The sequence below is a fragment of the Lactuca sativa genome, chromosome 6 (genome assembly GCF_002870075.4).
Source record: "Lactuca sativa cultivar Salinas chromosome 6, Lsat_Salinas_v11, whole genome shotgun sequence".
NCBI lineage: Eukaryota > Viridiplantae > Streptophyta > Magnoliopsida > Asterales > Asteraceae > Lactuca > Lactuca sativa.
This window is the reverse complement of record NC_056628.2, coordinates 79,956,008-79,965,635: the sequence shown is the minus strand read 5'-3', so window position 1 is coordinate 79,965,635 and position 9,628 is coordinate 79,956,008.

Here is a 9,628-nt window from a genome sequence, read left to right as displayed (position 1 = left end):
ATTCTTAAGAGATTAAGGCACTTTAGGTTTAATTTTCCACTTTTCTTTTGAATTGAATTATGTTAGGATTATTTGAATTTGTTTTTAATCCTTCACACACTGAATTCATGAACTAATTTCGTTAGTTTCTGTTTGGGGAAACAATTTTGCTCCTATGGTTTAATTTACTCTTTTGATTAATTGTTAGTTGGTGATATTGTTAAATTAAGCTTGTTAAAAACCCTTATGCATTAACCATAACTATTTTCTGTTAATTGCTAAGTAATTAAGCTGCATGAACATCTCTTAATTGCTTATCTCATATAATTTATGTGAACAAAATACTATATGCCTAGGAATAATGAACATGAAACTAGGATTAATTAGAGAATGGGTAAATTAATGTGTGAGCTTGTGTGATACACCATCAACAAGAGGTTAATTGAATCACCAAATTTAATTAGCTAGCTACAAGTCTCATTTAACCCGAATAATTAACCTAGGAAATCTATTAGTTTAATCAACTGGCCATTGCTTGAATTGGTATGTTTTCTAAGGATTAGTAATAGTGACTGCGAATCTAATCACAAGAGTCGGTAACCAATAACAATTAATCTATCATATTATCATAAAAATTAACCATAGGAGTAAATGAGTTGAACCTAAACAGAAACCCTTTTTGATCATTGAATTTAGTTTGTTTTTACGTGTTTTCAGCTTTTAGTTGAGTAGTTAAGTTTTAGTTAAGTTTCTAGTCTTCCAAAACTAGAGAAACCCCTATTTTCTATTACTTGTTTTTAGTTAATTCTAGTTTTTAGTTTAATTTTCCGTTCCCTGAGTTCGATACCCTACTTATTTAGCTTTACCACAATTGATAGGTCCACTGCCTTGTGTGTCAATTTTATAATTAAAAGTAGGATTAAAACTAGTTGAGTAAACACACATCAACATGTGATGAAGACATTGCCTTGCCCTGGTAGCAGAACAAAAAGAAGAACCAACCTTGGTGTCATCGCCATAAATAGTCAGCACTCCCTTACTTGGGTAGCAAACTGTCACTAGCTGCTTTCCGTAGTCAACCAGTTCCCCGAACCGGCTCAACTAATCCATACCTACAATCACACAAGCATCTACCATCGCAATAGGAATGAGATCAATCGGTAATCCGACAACAAAAATCTCTAATACACAATCCCGATAAATCTCAGACGTCGAAACCATGCAATCATCAGCTATAGCGACCCTTAAGGGTCGATCCAGGGTCTCACGAGCACTAATGAAACCTCTACAAAAAGATGTCGACAAAAAATACTGAGTCACACCTAAGTCAAACAGCACAAAGCAGGTACTGAATTCATAAGGAAAGTACTAACAATGACATCAGGTGATACTCGGGCCTCCTCTGCAGTCAACTGAAAAGCTCGACCCCGGGCCTTCGGGGCCTCAACTTTCTCCTGATTCCCATCAGTGATGTGCAAGGTTGTAGAAGCAGGAGTCTGAATTGAACTGGATTCAAGAAGTGGACATTCGACCTTCACATGGCCTGCTTGGTTAGAGCTCAAGTAGACTCGCAAACCCTTCATACACTCATTCGTGAAGTGCCCCTCCTTGCCATACAAGTATCATAACGTCCCCAACCAACAGGAACCTTCATGACCCTTACTGCAATTGTTGCAAGTTTGGTTGCTCTGACATGACCTCGAATCGGCAGGCTTTACTTTCTTAGCCAACGATTGCGACTGGACTGGCCTCATATCTTTCCTATGTATATCCACCTCAGTCTCCCTCACTTGTAGCTCTGACTCAATCTCCCTCCTCCTGGCATTGGACTGCAGCTCAACCAATGTACGGTATTGGGAGTTCGTCACGAACTATCTGTCCTTTTTAAGCATACTCAAGTATCAGGTCATTCGTGCCTGCTCAGTGGATGCATACTCAGGGAAGAACAAAATTCTCTCATGAAACATCCTGGTGATCTCAGTCACCGTCTATGTCGTCCGTCGGAGCAATAGGTACTCCTGATCCAGTCACTCCCTCTCCACCAAGGGAACATACCCATCTCGAAACATATCAACAAATTGATCCCAAATCACCACGAACAGCTTCGTAGGTGTGTAGCCAGTAGTCACAAACATCTACCAGTTCTTTCGCTCCCAAACGAAGTTGGTTCAATGCAAAGCGAATCCTCAGATCATCCAAACATGAGAAGGTATAAAAGCATCCCACAACATTTTCAATCCACCCCATGGACGCAATTGGGTCCTGGATCCAATCGAATTATGGGGGCTTCATGTTGTTGAACACTCGGTGCTGCATCTAATCAACCCTGTGTGGTCTTGCGCCGACAATAGCTGTGGTGGCTGTGGCAGCAGCAGCCTCAGTGACAGCTGCATATTGCTCATCAAACATCACGATCATCACGGTCTTGATAGACCCAAAAACCTTCGGGATTGCCTCCCATACTGCCACGACTACCTTTGCGGCAATGATCCTATAGATCTCATCATCGCTGGTACCCTGCTTCTTTGGACCGCTAGAGCCTGAACCTCAAGTGAACACCATACTGAAATATACAAGAAAATGGTCAAAACATGCTAGAGTGCATACATACACTATAGATATCACTAGAAATCCCCTAGCACACTCGAGGTTCTTTCTAAATCGCATACAGATCCTGTGTTTTCAGTAGTACGAGCCCATATTACTTTCCACACCTATTCGTAGTTAACTTAGGCTTCACCTCGAGGCCCAAAATCACTCCACATTTCCTGAAACTCGACACTCACACTTAAGTGCTCTAAAATGATACATCTCAATTCCTAGGCAGTCATCTTAGGCTCCACCCAACCATAGGCCCGCTTCGCAGGAGTGTCTTCCAATCTCGCTAATGACCCTGCATATAATAATTATATACAACTCAGACTAGATAGACTTTCAAATAAGAGATTCTACCCCAAAGAAACAACCATACAAGGAACAGGAAGTAAGGCTAAACCAAAAATTATAAGGCTATAAAATCATAATTACGTATAACGATGCAGTATATATAAAGCAATTGGCAATCATAATTTCAACCCTAGCAAAGCATTCCTAAGAAATCTCCTAAGTTATAAGGCATAACATAAAATAGGCAACTCTATCCTGGAATTCTTGATCGATCCTTAGCCTACCATCTAGCATGCATTTGTATCATCTCAATAACAGAAACTATAATACAAAATTTAACACAGTTATGGATATTTTAGGAGATTAATGCTTCAAGATCTGGCTGACTGTACACTCTCCTTCCTCTGTTCCTTCCTTGAAATTCATTTTTTTTGTAAAAAGGTTTTATAAAACTTTTAGATCCTTAGTTTAAGTCTGAAATCCCACAAATGTTCATCCAATTCTCTCAAACCAAGGCTCTAATACCAACTTGTAACAACCCAAATTTCCAACATTTTTTTTTCATTTTTAATATAGAAAACCCCATGTATTATAAAACCAAGTCAAAACAAAATCCCATGTATCTCAAGTACAATCATCCCAAATCAGAGTATCAAAAATGAAGAAAACATCAAAGTCGGTTATCAAAAGTATCTGAAACATATTTAATCCACAACTGTAAGCACAAAGCTTAGTGAGTCCTTCCCAAAATATCCATACAGTACATCATAATAAATAGCCATGGGTTATCAGCAACCCTGAGGATTATTAGTAATTCCAATGAGCTAATAGTAGGCCCTGTTGATTAACAACACATTTAGGGGTTATCAGCAACCCTAAGGATTCTCAGCAATCCCAAAGTTATCAACAATTCAATTCAAGTATAACTACATTCAACAATTAAGACCCAACTGGTCACAAACATATATACCACACGGGTAAATGTAATGAGAAGTCTCACCTCGCATAAAGGAACTAACACACAATAACTCTGACATGGTGAAGACTGGTACTATAGAACACCTAACTGCAATAATGAAGTACCTCAGTCAACACCCTCAAATATCTAGTTTGGCTAAAATTCAAGTATGGTCAAAAGTCAACGGTCAAAGTCGACATTAACAGATCTTAACGGTGTGGCCACCCACAAGACATGTCGTGGGCACTCCAGGCAAAAAAGTTGGTCAATTAGACAATTCCCATGTCATACCCATCCATTATCCATTTTCTGGCAATATCATGGCAGAATGATTGTGTAACCACCAGTTTCCACGCCCTGAAAACAGGTAGCCATGTCGGGGCAATAGGTAGCCATAGTATGGCCACTAGGCACTAACAACTTAATGAATTAAGTTGTTATTCCTCAATCCCCAAAGCTCTAAATCTTAGATCTGGCTTCCCTCATGGTCTTTATGGATAAAGTTTCCTACTTTATCCATTAAGTCATCCTATTAAGACAAGATCTAACTTTCTAAGTTCTTAATAACAAAACCAAGCTTTGGACTCGCTCTATAAGCCATGCAAGCTATCTTTCCAGCCAACCTCATGGTCTAGAAGCTAACAATTCCCTAAAAGGTTCTGGAACTCCCTTAAAACTCCAAGAACAAGAAGATTTGGGACCAAAAGCTCATAAAATGACCTAGAACTATATCTAGAGAAAAATGAGCAAGGTAGAGACGTTTTACCTCCAATAAGTCAGAAATGAGATGAAGATGATGGATCTAAGCTGAAACGATAGTCACAATCAACACCAAGGGATCCTTCGTACTTTAACCTTCACAAGAATGAAGCTCAAGCACTCAAAATACACAAATGGAGGATAGGGTTTGGATAGGGTTCGATCTCAGAGGGTGGAGGCTGGAAAATGAGGCAACCCTAGGAGTTAGTGAGTTAGTGCCCTTAAATATGGAACCAATTCGGAATTTAAGGTTTTAGGCCCAAAACGGCTGCCACGTTGTGGCCTTTCGTGGATGTGTGTTTCTTAATTAGCGAGTGCCACATCGTGGCCCAAGTTAAAATAAAAATAAATTAATTAAATCTCATAAAGGAATATATGGAAATAGGATGTTACAAATGCGGCCTGCTTCGCATAAGAGTATCCAATATTCATAATCTTCCATCAGTCCTTCGCTTCCAAGCGAAGAAAGCTCAACGCAAATTGAACCTACAGGTCCCCCGGACACGAATAGGTATAGAAGTATCTCCCGAAATCAGAAATCCACCTCTTTGCAACGATCAGGTCCTCGGTCCCGTCAAATTTCAAGGACTTCATGTTGCTGAATTCTCGGTACTGTATCAAATCTCCCCTATGCGGCCTTGCAATGGAAACAGTTGCATTGGCTGCAGCAACAGTAGTCTCAGTGACAACGACATAACACTTGTCGAACAACTCAGTTACTGTGGTTTTAATAGGCCCAAACCTCTCCGGGATTGCCTCCCTCATCGTGGCGGCCACCTCAGCGGCCATGATCTTATGGATCTCATCATCACTGGTACATGGTCTCTTTGGATCGCTAGAGCTTTTACCTCAGGTATTCATCACCATATTGAAACATGCAAGGAAAAAGGTCAAATATTAGGCTATATCATATACATACATGATACACACCCTTACTAGCACCATAGTAGTCTTGGGACTCTTCCTGAATCTTGTATGGATCTTGTGTTTTCAGTAGTACACGCCCATACTACCTTCCACACATATTCGTATTTGACTCAGATGTTCTCCCAAGGCCTCAAGTCACTAAGCTACTCCATGCTAAGTGCATTAACACATACATCTATAGGCTCCTAAGATCCATATCGAGCTCTTAGGTACTCATCCTAGGTTCTTTCTCAACCACCTTCTTGCACCGCTCAAATTTTCCACTAATCTTACAAATTACTTTGTGTATACCAATCATATATAATCGTGATCCGATAGACGGTCGAACCAATGATTCCACCCCAAGTTCACAACCAGAAAAGGAATAGGAAATAAGGCTAAATCAGGCATTCTAAGGCTTTAAAATCCTAATTATGCACAACTATATAGTATAAACATATCCTGATATCCATTAATGATATTAACTTCAAATCCTAGCAAGGCATCACAAAAATTCCCTAGGCTACAAGGCATCACAAAATTAGGCAACTCTAACATGAAATTCACGAAAGGATCCTTAGCCTATTAACTAGCATGCATCTCTAACAGCTCATATAACACCAACTCAGTCACAACATAGAAAAAAATATGGATATTCTAGGAAATCACTTTTCTTGAGCTCCGACTAAATGTACACATCGCATCTCCTATTTCCTTTATAAACTATTCTTTTTCCAAAAAGGTTAATGAAAAAATTTTAGATCCTTAGTTTGAGTCTAGAATCAAACGAGTGTTCAACCAAATCCCTCAAACCAGGGCTCTGATACCAACTTGCAATTTCCAAATTTTCATAACCAAAATTTTCATTCTTAAATCAAGTAAAAACATTGTTTCCAGAAAACCAAGTCAAGAAAACATAAGTAAAAAAATACACTCATCCCAAAAATTAGAGTATCACAAAATGCAAAATCATGTAAAGCTGCCGATGAGAATGTACAATCAAGCCCTCTCCTTCCCACGATCATCTGAAGTACCTGAAACACATTTAAATCCATAACTATAAGCATGAAGCTTAGCGAGTCCCCCAAAATATCACACACAACACATCATAATAATCAACTATGGGTTATCAACAACCCTGGGACAATCAACAGTCTTGAGGACTATCAACAGCCATATAGGGTCACACCAGTCCTATGGGTTATCAACAACCCTGTGTGTTGGATTAGGTCTCTAAGTTTATTACTATTTCTGGTATGTACTTGACCCGATTAGAATGGTCCATTTGGGTTGCATGGCATCATGCATTTGGATAGACTAAAATGAGAGGAATAACACTTAAGGTTTATTAATATATTATAAGTTCTAATATATTAATAATATTATTTAATTAGTATTGATCAAGAATTAATTTGGAATTAATTAAGTGATCAAAAGAAGACTAATTAAATATATGGGTTGATTGTGTAAATAACCCATACTTGTATAGTGGGCTAATGCTCCATGGATTATCAAGTTATGTTCAATTGATCTAGTTCACAAAGTAAAGATCATAGACAAACATAGTATGCATACTTGGTGTATGGCATGACTAGTGTTTAAGAAAACATAGTGTACATGCTTGGAGCATGGGACAACTATTGTTTTAAATTCAAGAATAAAGTTGATAGCTGAAACAGTATACAATGAATAATGTGTAATCATATGGTGATAAATAAAAGGTGTTTTATTTATGTTCAAAGTGTTGATACCATATTGGATTCAATTATTATTGTGTTTCATTTTGCATGTTTTAACTTCCCGAATAAACTGGGTTATTCTTCCGGAATGACTAAGTTATTCAAACCATCCACAGTCGGTCATATGTTGGAAGTAGATATGAATTAAGACTGTCATGGGTTGGCTTGTAGAGGTCTAAGGTGTTGGACAAAGGGCTACAACACTCATGAGTGCTCATAAGTTCTGAGTATTGGATTCAACCCGCGCTCATTGGAATCACTTCATGGATTTTATCACGAGTGATCATGAGACGATAATATCTTATATTCTTCAAACCTAGAGATATGAGTTGTTACTATGAGTTGATAGTACATTGATTGCATGAAAACGCATTTGGTAACTCGGTGCTATAAAACGTGCCTTTGTGTATGATTCAACAAGTAGTAGAACAAGCCATATGAGTCGAAGTTTATCCGTTCCTTTTACCTTCGGGATAAAAGCGATATCTGTGGGCCCCTCGATGATTTGATGATGACAAACGGAAGTGCTCGGCCGGGCCAGGACTGATTTGATTTGTTCAATTAGTCAGTCGTCATAAATCGAAAATCGGGAAACAACAAATGGACAGAGAGAATGATTATAATCCATGTCTCGGTCCATATGATATCTAGAATGGAGGAATATATGATCCCTTATCTAATGGACAAGTCATTGACAAAGGTCAGAGTTCATCTACAAGGTCAGAGTTCGACAGAAGCTTTTGAGAGCTACGATTGCCAGTTGGTTCCTGAAGTCATACGCAATAATAGTTTTAGACTTATCCAAGTGGGAGACTGTTGGATTAATGTCTAAGTCCATAACTATAATTGGTAAGACTTGACCCGACCCGGCATGGTCCATTTGGGTTGCATACCATCATGCACTTGGATAGACTATAATGAGAGAAATAAGACACTTATGGTTATTAATATATTATAAGTTCTAGTATATTAATAATAAGAATAATAAGATTATTTAATTAGTATTGATCAAGAATTAATCTAGGATTAATTAAGTGATCAAAAGAAGACTAATTAAATATATGGGTTGATTGTGTAAATCATCCATACTTGTATAGTGGGCTAATGCTCCATGGATAATCAAGTTGGGCTAAAACCCATAGGATGGTCCATGGATGCTCCATGGTGTATTTGTACCCATGGATCATGGAAATGAAAGGCCATGTCAATTAGGGTTTACATGGTGTAACCCTAACTATATAAGCATCTTATTCTTGACCAAAATCGGCCACTAGTGTGTGGTGTAAAAGGGCTAGCCGATTTCATGAGTTGTAGAATTCTCTCAAGCTATTCTAAGTGTTTTGGTGATTGTGATTCCACTTGAGGCTTCCACACTATTGGGGCTAAGCTCTTAAAGCTTGAAGACATCAAGCTACATCAAAAGGTATGTATTCTATCTTGTTACATTCATTGATTTGTATGCTAGATTAGGATAATACCTTGGAAGTTCTTATTTGCATGTATAATAGAGAAAACATAGATCCAAGGTATTTAGGGTTGCATGTACACTTAGGAAGTGTTAGAATGCTCAAAACCCAACACTATGCACCATTACCAAAGGGTCCATATGGTTCTATTGCCAAAAAGGAAGGGGCCTTGGTTGCAAAGCTGCTCTAACTACCTGAAAGATCTGAGAGAAGGTCTAGTCAAAAAGTTTGATTCTACTTCTGGTAAGTCCACTATCTAACTCTAATAAGTTCCTTATTGATGATTCTTAATACAAAATGTGACTCGGTTACATTTTGGTGTTTGGCATAATCAAGAAAAGGGAAGGACACTTAAAGAAAGAGTATGCTGAATCTGATCGTGAAGATGGATTTGAATTGCATGGTTCGAAGATTGGATTCTTGAGCTACTACTCAGGAGTTATGATAGATTGCTAGGAAATATGTAACAACATAGTTTTCATTTAAAGTTGCATTGTAAGGAAAAAGTTTTTCCGCATTTTATAAATAAATAAAATTTTGATTTTATTTTAGTTTATATCTCCTTGCAATGGCTTTTATGGAAAATTGATGTTTATATGTTTCTAGCAATAATGGAAATGTGAATTTGATTCTTTCATTTGTGGTAGTGTCTAAATTTATCAAATAAGGAAAGATTCTCATCACCCAAGGTTTCAATTGGATCGGAACTTGGAATCATGCAAGTTGTATAGTATGATGAATGAGAACTTTCAGCATTGGAAAATTAAGACTAATTCCTTGTTCACATTTATATGTGACTCAAGTGAAGGACTAAGGGATCGAGTACACATTCTTGTGCACTGGTCAAGTCCACCACAAAAGATCGATAAGATTATTCGTCATGATTTACTAAAGTTTAGTAAATATGGTTATACTTACAAGTTTAAGTATAATTC